At 38.2% G+C, this 13,632-nt stretch overlaps 1 protein-coding gene and 1 long non-coding RNA gene across 3 annotated transcripts in view; one reads left to right on the forward strand and one right to left on the reverse strand.

The window, feature by feature from the left end:
• Positions 1-6,798, forward strand: part of LOC137501215 (uncharacterized) — a 42,545-nt gene extending 35,747 nt beyond the window's left edge. The window contains exons 4-5 of one of the 2 annotated variants that reach the window (XR_011018425.1): positions 2,043-2,200; positions 6,667-6,798. This is a non-coding gene — a long non-coding RNA (uncharacterized lncRNA). The remainder of the gene's footprint in view (positions 1-2,042; positions 2,201-6,666) is intronic. The other variant, XR_011018426.1, reaches the window with a different exon arrangement.
• The window catches only part of LOC136875925 (protein sneaky), a 209,621-nt gene that overhangs the window by 156,528 nt on the left and 39,461 nt on the right, over positions 1-13,632 (reverse strand). The gene's annotated exons all lie outside the window — the stretch shown is intronic.

Consider the following 13,632-nt stretch of genomic DNA (forward strand, 5'->3'; position numbering starts at 1 on the left):
CGAATTCATATGTTAATATGTTCATTTGCGCATAAACTTATACCATAAAATATCGAAAATATCACTTTCGTTAAGCACATGTTTGCCGTGAGAAGCCATGTCTTAGAGCTCACCAAGTGACATCTACTAACGCATGCTGATCGAAAATATAGTAAATTCTCTGACTTAGACATATATTACTGCCATCTGCTTAAATACTCTCGTAACTAATACATGAAGAAACACGATGTAACCACCAGAATGCGTGCATAGCTCGTTCTCGGTTTTTAGTGAATTGTCAAACCTTACTACGGGCTATGCTCACACCGCGGCCTGAACATAATTTCGGAAAGAGTTAAGACCGGGAAAGTTGGCCGTGCAGTTAGGGGCGCGCAGCAGAGAGCATGCATCCGGGAGATAGTGGGTTTGAGCCCCACTGTTGGCAGCCCTGAAGATGGTTTTCCATGGTTTCCCATTTTCACACCAGGCAAATGATGGGGCTGTACCTTAATGCCATGGCTGCTTCCTTCCCACTCCTAGCCCTCTCCTGACCCATCACTGCCATAAGACCTATATGTGTTGGTGTGATGTAAAGATTGTAGAAAAAACCCAATAAAGTATAACATGTAGCTATTTAACACGTATAGTGACAAAAGTATAGATTACGTGGAAAATCAGTGTCATATTCTGCAAGTTTCAAGAGAAAGTTAATAAATTTCATACGTATAGAAAGTTCATAGCATATGGTAACTGCAGTTATCATTTTCTGCACCTGCTGTGACGTCTTCCATGAATGTGTTTTCTAAAAGTGGCACAGGGGTGGAAAATGATACCTTATGCTATCAGCATGCTCTTTGTGTTGCTGTGAGTAAGAATGGGAGCTGGCTGAAGTGATTAGGTACAATTTTCAGTTTTATAGAAACAGCTTTCATTATCCTAGTTTCTTCTGAACAAGTTTGGTTAAGCTGGTCTTCATTTAAAACCAAGTGAAGGAATGTGTGTGATAGCAGTGAGATGTAGCCTGAACTGTAGATGAATACCTAAGATATCAGGCAGAATGTTGGGCCCCAAGTCTTATTACCTTAAGATAGGAGGTTGCAATTCTTTTTGCATGAGATGACTTCAAAAACTATCCTCCAATTAGTCTTCACATGTTTTTCCTTTTTCACTTGTCTTATTACCTGGGAGGATGACGTCCAGTTTCTTGGGAAGTGACACTACACCTTTCATTTTCCATATGGAAGGATGTCCAGAACTCTTCAAAGACTGATCTGGATTGGCAGTAATCCCAATGGTCTTAAAGTCCAAGAAGCTCATGAGGTCATTATTTGAAGGCAAAAAGGACTGATCTGAATCAATGAAGTTCACTACTGCAGAATTTACACACATTCTGGATGAGTTTCCACTAAGTACCCAGCCAAACAGGGAATGAATTAACACAATCAATGCAGAGATATGTATTGGCAAACTGTCCTTTTCTATTTTCCAATAGAAATGAGGATCTCGATGGGGAGATCTTCTTGAAAGTCTGTTTTAGAATGTTTATGGGCCAAACTCTACAAAGTCTTGTAGGACAACTGGCTGGAGAGGAAGTGCATGAAGGGTTCAAAGGCAGTGAGAGAAACCATGGAATCTGTCCAAAGCCCCTTCATACCAAATTGAACAAGTCTGTGGTGTCTTGGACCTTTAAACAGATTCAAAGAAATGAACAGTTTATTCTTGTAGATCAATGGCCTGCAGTTTTAAGCCATCTATCAGGGATCCTGCTGTGAAACTTTATTTCCACCATCCAGCACATAGATGTGGCTTACTTAGTTCAGTAGGCCATGTGACCCATACTTCAGCCATTTGTAGATAAGTGAAGCCATGGGGAGTGACATCTATCCTTACTGAAATAATGTTTGTCTGGGTAGTACTTTTCATCACATACATATGAATTTTGAACTTTGTACATTGCTTTTTCCTTGCCACAATTTGACTACATAATTGAGACAAAAGAAAACTGTTTGCTTTTAACTTGTCTTTTAGCTTACTGATGTATGATCTTACAATCCTTATGACAGGCAGGGGTCACTGTGTTCTGCCACCTCAACGTAGAGTGGTTGTGCAGATTGGTTCTGGTCTCCTAGTACATTTCTGTGCTGACCTTTGACTACATGGCGTGCAGCAGCTGTGGGAACCTTGGTAGAGGTCAGAAAATTTGCTGAGTATCTTTTGTGTGGTAAGAACTCCATCCACTTCACCTAAAAGTGCCATAAACTGAAGGATACCTCCTTCTGATAGTTCTGTTCCCTTCATATGACTGATCCAACGACTGCATATGTTTGGAAAAGTGCAGAGTATTTTAAGCATGAGGACTTGTTTATATCTGTTTAAATCTTCCCTGAGTGAGATGGGTGAGTGGAGAGCTTGAATGTGGAGGTCACTGTTCTATGACCATACAGCCAAGAGCCTCTGGAGTAGCAAATAAAATGTTTTAACTCTTCCAGGTAGTCAAAGTGGCCCTGAATAATCCTATTTTTGTTGCCATAGTGGGAGTGAATGTTTTTTGTTTCTTCTGATAACTAGATACCAACAAAAGAATGTGCGGTTTTTGACTGTTGTTAGCAATGGGTCTTCGTGAGTCGATAGCTTGAACTGTTCACAAAACTGCCCATAATCTGTATTTCCTGAAAATGGCTGAAGCTTGATTGGGGGATGTCTTAAGGGTAAAGGAATACTGAACATTACTGATGGTGTGATGGAAGTATCTCTGATAGATATCTACTTGTCATCGTTGGTGGGTTATACATTTTGTATGAAGTTCATAAGATATTTAGTGGAGTCTGTACTCTTTGCACTTCTAAATGTCTGCTTTGTAGGTAGTCATCTAATAGGTTGCAAAACTCTTAGTCTGTTCAATTTACTGAGCTCGATAGCTGCAGTCGCTTAACTGCGGCCAGTATCCAGTATTCGGGAGATAGTAGGTTCGAACCCCACTGTCGGCAGCCCTGAAGATAGTTTTCCGTGGTTTCCCATTTTCACACCAGGCAAATACCGGGGCTGTACCTTAATTAAGGCCACGGCCGCTTCCTTCCCACTCCCAGCCCTTCCCTGTCCCATCGTCGCCATAAGACCTATCTGTGTCGGTGCGACGTAAAGCAACTAGCAAAAAAGTCTGTTCAATCCAATGTCTCCTGAAGTCTGTCCTTGTTAGTATGTACAATCCTCCAGTAACAAAGAATCTGCCACCTGGGTGACTGCCCTAAATGCAGATCAGTGGTGATGTATGTCAAATTGACCCTTTCCCACTTAAGACTTCTCTTCATGTTGTTAATTCTGAATTATAATCAGCCATGTCAAGTGCTGTAATGTTGTTCTCTTTGATGTACCAGTGTACTGTTCTAGAAATGCTATAATTTGAAATAGTCTTGGCAGGAATGTTACAACCTTTTTCTTGGACCTGTTAAATTACTTGTAAATTATTCTTTGACAATATTAAGTTTTTATAGATAAGTTTGCTCAGTAGTTCTGCAAACCATTGCTAGATGGCTTTGTCTTGAATTGTGTGTTGGATCCCCCTTGGGTGGGGGCAGTAGAATAACACCCATAGTATTACCTGCCTGTTGTAAGAGACGACTAAAAGGGGCCCTAGGGGCTCGGAACTTGGGAGCGTGGGTTGGCAACCACGGGGCCCTTAGCTGAGTCCTGGCATTGCTTGCTTACTTGTGCCAGGCTCCTCACTTTCATCTATCCTATCAGACCTCTCTTGGTCAACTCTTGTTCTTTTCCAACCCTGATGGTATTAGGTTCCTGAGGCCTAGGGAGTCATTTTCACGCCCTTTGCAGCCCTTGTCTTTCTTTGACCGATACCTTCATTTTTCAAAGTGTTGGATCCCTTCCATTTTTTTCTCTCTGATCCTTGCCACTGAATTGATAATAATAAAAATAATATTCTCATATTAGGAAAAAAATCACCAAAACTATTAGAAAAATTAAGAGAATTTCAGAAAGAAGAAAACTACCATAAAACCAGTCTGATTACTATAAAATCTTTGGTAGACAACTAAAGAAATTAAACCCCCCTAAATTAATGTTGAAAAGTGAAGATGGAAAAAAGGTGCAGAGTAATGAGGAAAATGCTGAAATTATGGCAAAAGTAGTCAATAAATTTTTAGAAGAGCCTGAAGAACTTTTAAAAATTAACACAAGACACCACAGTTAAAACCAAACCTGAATACCTAAACCCCCCAACATTCAAAGAGGTGAAAACAGCAATTGAGGATATGAAAAAATACAAGGCATATTGAGAAGATAGTTTTTGCAGAAATGTGCCAGTGACAGCTTGAATCACCTTATACATGGCTCTATTGAAAATATGGACAAAAGAACATTTTCCTGAACACTGGACAACAGCTATCATCCACCTGCTTTACAAAAAAGAGCAATCCAGATAACTACACAGGAATATCTCTCTTGAAATGTACATACAAAATATTTGCTGGAATCCTGTATGGCAGAATTAAAGAACAATTTGAGCAAGAATTAAGTGAAACCAATGAGGCTTCAGACCTTGGAGAAGCTGTGCAGAACCAATTGTTACAATTAGTTATAGCATATTACAGAAAACAAAACAAACCTTTTGCAATAACATTTGTAGACTTTATGGCATATGACTGTATTCACAGACCTTCAATATTGAAAATATTAAATTTTGGACTGCACTGGAAACTAATCAAACTGATTGAATTTGCCTTAACACACAATCAAAAGTAAATTGCAGAAGGGGAATTTTCTATGCCATTCCTCATAAAAACTGGTTTAAGACAGGGAAATTGTTTGTCACCACTGCTATTCAACTGTGCTTTGGAATATGAGGGAATAGTGTAAGGATAACCCAAAAGACATCAAAATTGGAAGATCAAAAGACAATATAACCTTAAATTGTCTGGGATTTGCTGATGACCTTGCTTTCTTATCTAACAGTATTCAGGAAACATGACAACAAATTAATCACTACAGGAAATAGTCACAAAAAATTGGCCTCAAAATATCCTTTGAGAAAACAGAAATCATATGAACTGACCTACCACTTGCAAAGAAAATTGAAGTAGGACAGGAAATCAAAATTTTAGACAAATTTAAATACTTAGGTGAAATTATAACATACAACTGCAGTGAAGAAAGTTTTGCAAACCATTAATGGCATTGTTTCCTCCTTGTAATTCCTGCCTGAATCCTCTATAATACTTCTAGGTGAAGGTCAACCCATTCTCCCAGAACTTTTGTCTTACTCTTGGCTCAATTGCTGGCCAGTTCCATTGAACTTTTTGTATTGTGTGGGTGTTCTTGACATTCCTTTTGTATTGGTATAAATCTTTGAACTTTCCATTCTCTGGAAAATAGTTTCCCTCAGACTGCAATTTAGCAATTGCAATGACAAACTTTTGGATACCTACATATTTTCTTGCTGCCATGGTGACTAGGAGACTAGGATTTTTGCAGCCCTGGGTATAGTCATGTTATTCAAGTCCACTTATAATTTCTGATGTGCAATCAAAAACAAAACTATTCTCTGCTGATATATTGGTTGATAAGGGCTTGTCCTAGAATCATAAGCTTTCTTCCTCAAACCAGTAAGACTTATGAATGACAAAGAGAATCACAAAAAAGTATTCTTCAAAATAAAACTGAACAAAAATATTTAAATTCTGTTCTATGCATTTTTTGAAGTACTGGATTAATCTGCAAACATTTGGGAGTCCCATTTACTTAGAAATACTGTAATTATTTCCAGCCTACTTGTCTTTTCAATATGTCTAATACTTAAATATGTATATACCAATCAGTTGATATTTTTAGTGGTGTGTGCAGACTAAAATGAAACTAAAGGTATATTTGGATATTTTACCTCATGAGAGAAGTATTGGCCTAAAGTTTGAAATGTACTTTTGGATAAATTTAAAACTTGACTTAATTTTGACTGAAATAGCCTGTGGTTAAGTTTTCCCTTTACTTAGTTTTATTTCTAGGATCAGCATTTTTCAAATAATCTTGTTAAAAGGTCATGCTTTGGTAGCTGATATAGCTTTGAGCAGCAAGACTGCAGTCTTTGTAAGTTCTTAACTACAAGGCTTGAAAACAGGTCTTGGGTCACTCAGCATTTACTGTTCTTAGTCCCTCCTGGCTATTTCTCATACTGACATAAAGCAAGTTTAATTTGAACAAACTGTGTGCAACTGAATTTTTTAAAATCTGTTTTGAAGTGATGTCTCAATTATTTCTTAAACTGGAATATTTTAAATAATATAAATTTTTGTTTGCTTAGGGAACCTGAAATATTTGCTTTTTGAGTAAATTCATAATTCTAATATAATTGGTCTGTTACTAGCAATTATAATTTTCTCAGCTAACTATTTTTGGTTGCCAGCATTTCATGTGTGCCAATTTGGGCTCATTAATTGGTAATTATTGTACCTATCTAGATTGCATTTACTACATGTATTAGCCATTTAGCAACTGATGATTCCAAATTGGCATATTGGAGTGAAATGCTGTCAATTTAGAATGTTGTTAAAAATTACAAAATTTCAGGTTATAGGTCTAAGTAATATAAATGAAGTATAAGTGATGGTTACAGAAATGTGAAAGAGATATTGTGTTTAATATTCCTTAATGTTCTAACAGGTTTTCCCCTTTTCTTTACAGGTCTGGTGCCTGTGTTGAAATGCAGCAGCAAAGCAGCTTGATGTTATAAAAAATAAAATGCTTACTAGTATATTGTTAATGTAAAATATATTGTATACTCCACTTTATTCAATAAAAAATGATGAAATATAATAGTATTTTGTGTTCTAAAAAAAATCCCTGCCTTTCCTTTTTTTAACTTAGAATAGTGTTATAAACTTAAATTACATATTTTGTTCTTAAAAACCAGCGAGTGCCTGCAATCACATACAATATTGCAATGATTGAAAATTATTTGTTTACATTTTGGACTTAGTTTTTTTTTTTTTTTTTTCACTTTACATTTTCCAATAAGAAATACAAAATATATATAAATTGTATGTATAAATATCAAAATTATGCAGTAAAAACACAGCAATTTTGGCCAAAAGTGCTAAATTTATTCAAATTTTCCAAAATTTTCACAAAAAAAATGCTTAAAAATATACCCTAAGTCCAACACCTTATTTCAAGTGTCCAGGTTCAGCAAGGAAACTTTTTTGAATCACGAAGTGCCCTGTCCAAACAAAAAAGAAACATTAGACAAACACCTTAATAGGCCCAGCACAAAATCACACACAAAGGAAATTTGAACACCAAAATTTCCTTTGTGTGCAAGATTTTCTGAAACATTAAACATTACTAAAATTACAGACATGGGCAACCTCTTAGCCATTCACTCAACACTATTAATATTATGTTTAAATGTTTTTCTTCTAAGAGGAAAAAAAACGTCTTAGAAGAAAGTCACCTAGTCTACTATTTGCATCAATAGATCCATTATCCAGAATATCAGCTTTACCTCACACCCAACTTGGAATGTCCTTATTACAAATTCCACTTGAAGTTAAGGTGATTAAATTATTTCTAAATTGTAATGTTCATGATTTCAAAAACTCTGCTAATTAAGTTTTAACTTAAACATTTTCTACTAAAAGATTCATATAGTTCAGTTTTTATGAGTTTCGACTTAACATTCGGCGGAGGCTAAATGATTTTGTAGGCAGCCGATCGCTTTGATAGAGCGCATTAGACTCTAGTTCCAGTTACCAGCATTTTCGATCTGTTGTTTACTGAAACTACGTGCTATCAGCTGTGTGTTGTGTTGTGGTCAGTTCACTCGGTCATTCTTGACAAAGCACCAACAATCGTGGCTGGAAATATGAGCTGAAGAAGCACAAAATCTATTGCTTTTTTTGTTTTTGCTATTTGTTTTACGTCACACTGACACAGATATGTCTAACGGCGACAATGGGATAGGAAAGGCCTGGGAATTGGAAGGAAGGGGCCGTGACCTTAATTAAGGTACAGCCCCGGCATTTGCCTGGTGTAAAAATGGAAAAACCATCTTCAGGGCTGCCAACAGTGGGGCTCGAACCCACTATCTCCCGATTACTGGATACTGGCCACACTTAAGCGACTGCAGCTATCGAGCTCGGTAACATCTATTCCAATAAATACACCTTGATAATTAAAATCAGCATTGTATTTATTGGAGTGGAGCACAATATTTTGGTATCTCGTGCACCAAAACAAGCCCTAGTATCCAGTTTACATGGTGGATGAAATAGGCAGGAGGCATGGGCATAGTCGAAAGACTACTTTGGGAAGCCATAGACCATGTAAGTGCGGAAGACTGGAGCAAGGTTGTGAGACACGATCAGAGCTTGGGAAAGCGAAAGTACATGTTATCTTATTACGGTCAAGCAAGAGTGAAACCTCAAAAGACAATGACAATGCTGACAGTAACTCAGAAATGAGTGGTGCATTCCCTTTGTAGGATTTTTTTTCCTCCTTCCTTAGGAGAAATTGAATCTATCAGCAATGTGAGCTCTTCTAGATGGTGAGTAAAAATTTAATTTCATTTTTTTGCATTTTATCTGTTCAAGCATTTACCTATTTTTATTTTATAGCCTTTCCCTAAACATACTCATGTTCATAAAAACCAGAACACCTTGAAAGACTAGAGATAGGAAGTTCATATTCACAGGACATGCGCATTAGTACGTTCTGAAGAAAAGATTAGCATTTGAAGCATGTCGGCCCTCGGGTTCAAGGTCCACATCGATCTCGACGCACCATCACCGAGTGGTAAAATGTGCCTGTGGCACTCCTCGCTATAAACCGAAGGTAATGGATCAGTGTGACATGAGAAGACATGCAGGGTGCATTGCAGATGTATGCGAGAACCGTACCGTCAAATGAGTGAGTTTGAAAGAGGGCACATTATTGGTTTGAGAGAACATGATGCATCCATCCGGGAAATTGCTGCTCACGTGGGACGAAGTGTGTTAGTAGTGCAACAGGTGTGTACAGAATGGTTCTCAGAAGGCCATAGAACACAACGAGATGGGTCTGGTCGCACCACCCAGACCATCCCTCGAGAAGATCAACACCTCATCCGAATGGCATTGCAGGGCAGATCTGCGTCTTCCTCGGCTCTAGCGCAACAGTGAAACACATCGTCCACTATCAGGAGTGATAGGTGATGGTGGTGGTGATTATTGTTTTAAGAGGAACTACAACTAGGCAACCATCCTCTATATAACACTAATCAGAGGTAAAAATGGGAGGGAAAAATGAAGATATCGGTCAAAGGAAGACAAGGGCCACGAAGGTCGTGAAAATGAAAGACTCCCTAGCCCTCGCAAACCTAATAGCGTCGGGGTCGGAAAAGAACAAGAGTTGACCAAGAGAGGTCGGATAGGATAGATGAAAGTGAGGAGCCTGGCACAAGTAAGTGGAAGCAATGCCAGGACTCAGCTGAGGGCCCCGTGGTCACCAACCCACACTCCAAAGTTCAGAGCCCCTGGGGCTTATCAGGAGTGACAGTCAGTCACCGTTTATTACGGTCTGGGTTACCAGCGCGTCATCCACTTCACCTACCTTTGACTAATGTGCATAAACATGCTAGACTGCAATGGTGTATGGGACGACGACGCTGGGGACAGGAATGGCAGCAGATAGTGTTTTCAGACAAATCCAGGTTCTGTTTGTTTGAAAATGATGGCCGAATTTTGGTTTGCCGCAGACAGGGGGAGAGGCATCACATTGACTGCATTCGCACACAAGCACTAACTCAAGGCCTTATGGTGTGGGGTGCTATTAGGTACACGGTGCGTTTCCAGGGCACTGTGACCAGTTTGACCTACGTGAATGAGATATCCTGCGATCCGTAGCCATACCCTTTCTGCACGATACCCCAGACGCCATATTTCAGCATAACAATGCGCCACCACATGTTGCTGCACGAACACGTGCCTTCTTGTTGTCACAGGATGTCAGATTGTTGCCCTGGCCCGCCCGATCACCAGACTTGTCGCCAATCAAGAATGTGTGGGATATGGTGAAACGACGGGTGTGGCGCTGTGACCCAATACCAACCACCAAAGATGAACTGTGGAACCAGGTGAATGCAGCATTGATGGCTATAACTCAGGACACCATTCACACCTTATACACGACAATGCTATCACGCATGGAACAAGTTATCAGTGGCCACAGAGGACCCAGTGCCTACTAGGCAACAGGACACATGCTGAACCTCGATGACTGAAATGCTAATCATTTCTGCAGAGCATACTAATGAACATGTCCAGTGAATATGAACTTCCTCTCTCTAGTCTTTCAAGGTGTTCTGTTTTTTATGAACATGAGTGTATGTTGTTGTTAATCTTATGTGAGTTATGCATGTTGCTACAAAGAATAATTGATTCTGGACTTATATCTGAGTGTTGTGTGTCGTGAATCAACTGTTTGTACTCGTAACAATTTGGCACCAATGTCTGACTTCCGGTTAAATGTCAAGTCGAAACTCATAGAAATGGAACTATAGGTATGAACATTTCACTCAAAATACCGAAGAAATCTTACGAAAACAAAGAACTTTAAGACAAGCATAAGACTTCTTCCTACAATGTAACAAAAAGTTGCTAAATTGCATTATTAACCCAGTTTGTCTGGGTACTTACAGGAGTACTGATAAAATAAAAACCTAAATCTACAGTATACTTCACCAATACATTCTAACAGGTTGCCCACATCTGTACAATAATAATTTATAAAAAAGAAAAAATTAAGCAATAATAAAACTTACAAACACAAGAGAAAAAGCTGCCCTGAATACTATGTAGTCTAAAGGTATGCATACTTGTCAACTATAACTTCTGGGAGGCAATGCATTCTACTTCCGTGCTACCTTTGTATGTGAATGGCATTAAACCACTAGCAAAAAAACAGTTTAGCATGGAATCCAAACCACGGAGATAATTACTCATTTTAAAAATCTTGCATCGAGTTCGAACCATGTCACCTTACTTCTGTGATCACACCCTGCTTTTTATTATTTGGAAAGGGTCTATGAAAGTGTCCTTGCAACAAAATTTTAGGAACATACTGTGTAGAAAGGTATTGGAAAATAAACAATAAATGCTACAGTTACGTCAAGATACAAGTCATATGTAGAGGATGGATTGGAACAGAAAATCCATGAAGACTGGAAAGCACATGGTTAACTTTATTACATATTTACAACAGTAATGGAGGATGACACAAGGCCAGCAAAATCTGCACAACATTCGCTGATTGTAATGTGACTGGGGAATGGGTGAGAAAGAGTTTTGCCAGTATCCAGTATTCGGGAGATAGTGGGTTCAAACCCCACTGTCGGCAGCCCTGAAGATGGTTTTCCATGGTTTCCCATTTTCACACCAGGCAAATGCTGGGGCTATACCTTAATTAAGGCAACGGACGCTTCCTTCCCAGTCCTAGCCCTTTCCTGTCCCATCGTCGCCATAAGATCTATCTGTGTCGGTGCGACGTAAAGCCAATAGCAAAAAAAAAAAAAAAAAAAAAAAAAAAAGAAGAGTTTTAAGAACGTGATTCGTGGAAGACTTCTTTTTTTTTTAATTGGCCTTATGTCACACCGACACAGATAGGTCTTATGGCAACGATGGGACGGAAAAAGGGCTAGGTACGGGAAAGAAGCGACCGAGGCGTTAATTAAGGCATATGCCTGGTGTGAAAATGGAAAACCACGGAAAACCATCTTCAGGGCTGCCGACAGTGGGGTTCGAATCCACTGTCTCCCGAATGCAAGCTCACAAATGCACGCCCCTAACCGCACATTCAAGTCACTCTGTGATTCGTGGAAGACTGAACAATAAGGAAGCAGAAAAAGAAAAGTAAGGGGAAAAAAAAAAAAGAAATAGACCTTGTAGTAGAGGAGAACTGAAGTTCATTAACGGAACTGCTACACCGGATAGTGAAATCATGAGGATAAAAATTGGGAATGTTTTCTGTCACAGATTGCAAAATTTAATACTGAATAAAGTGCATTAACAAAAGCTTAAGAAATACTGTATACACAATATAATCTAAAAACATTATTTATCTAGGAAAAGTGGACATGTTCGACTCTTGGAGCAATCATCAGCACACAAACAAATACAATTGAATGGAAATCATGAATGTAGTAAAAGACATATATCTTGATGATTGAAACAATTCAAAACAAAATATATTTATTCTCAAGTTATATAGTCAATACAGACCAATATGAGCATAATTACTTGCAACAAAAGATAAAATCAAATAAAAGGTAGCAAAATTTTCATCATCTACAAGAAGTATGTTACAGAAGATAAGGAGAGAAGGAATGAGAACTGAAGGTGGAAAAGTTAAATGACAAGCTGGAGATAATTTGATCACATGTAAGTGGATGAATGAAGAAAATGCCAAAAGAAACTATGGAATAGTCTCTAATCTAGAGCTATGTCTGATGGACTTTGTTGAGAGAGGGAGGGAGAGAGACACCTGGTGCACCCAGAAAAAAGAAGTAGGAATAGAAGGATTACTGATGAATAACAATCAGTTAGATCCTCTGTTTCGGTAAGACAGTTCAAAGTCGCCCTGAAATACTTCTAGCGGCAAAGATACAGGTTCACGCATTCTTCAAAAACATTGTTGATGGCAAGAATGGTTCAGAGCATAGAAAGTGAAACATTATACAGGACCTTGTAGATGAATTATTCCAATTATTTATAAGCTTTATAAAATGACCACAGCCTTGGTCTGGTCTGACTGTGAAACAGTAGGGGCCCAAAACTTTTATACAGAGTGCACACAATTTTTATTTTTACATGTGATGAACACAAGATCTATAGATTATATAACATGAAACTAACTTGCTACTGGTAGGCTTATTCAGGGAAATGTCAAACAAGTATGCACACCTTTATATCATTAGAAAATTATACCAAACTAATGTTGCCATATGAACTAATACTTTCAACCACAGCCACTCTTCATTCAAAAGAGCCTGTCAACAAATCAACAAGTACTATCTTCAGCTGAGCCCTTGTAGCAGGAATTAATCTTATTCCCTTAAAAAGATACAACTTTCCAATTGAGATTAAAAGGCAAAGTTCTCCCACAGGTAATTCTCAGCATTTGCATTGTGGATAAATGCCTATAACACCAACCTAGCAAAGAGAGACATGAACAAACAATCCCTGTTAAAGAAGTCGGGTTCTTATTCATATAAAGGAAATACCACACAGAACAGACAATATAACTCTATACAAATAGGAGGGCTAGAAATATCCCAGGAACCTGATTGCCATTGTGATGACAAGAAATGGGTACACGCCTAAAATTTTCTAACAGTCTTTGCTAAATTTCAGTCTGAGGGCAATTTCCTTTCCACTCTTGAAATAATAACATATAAAAATTAAATTTTGTGGCATTTTCAAAAATCAACAAAACTCGTTAATGATCTTCTTTTTCTGTTACTGCCTGCTTGAGCATATTTACAGATGGAGATTGTAATATTTATAAGCAAGTTCTTTTATTTTGGTTCCTCGTACATAGCTAATATTAAATAATTTAATTTAAAGTAATGCTTTTGTAGGTGCAATGTGAGAAGTACGGCAACGATTCACATCAGAA

This window comes from Anabrus simplex, chromosome 6, assembly GCF_040414725.1.
Source record: "Anabrus simplex isolate iqAnaSimp1 chromosome 6, ASM4041472v1, whole genome shotgun sequence".
Taxonomy (NCBI): Eukaryota; Metazoa; Arthropoda; class Insecta; order Orthoptera; family Tettigoniidae; genus Anabrus; species Anabrus simplex.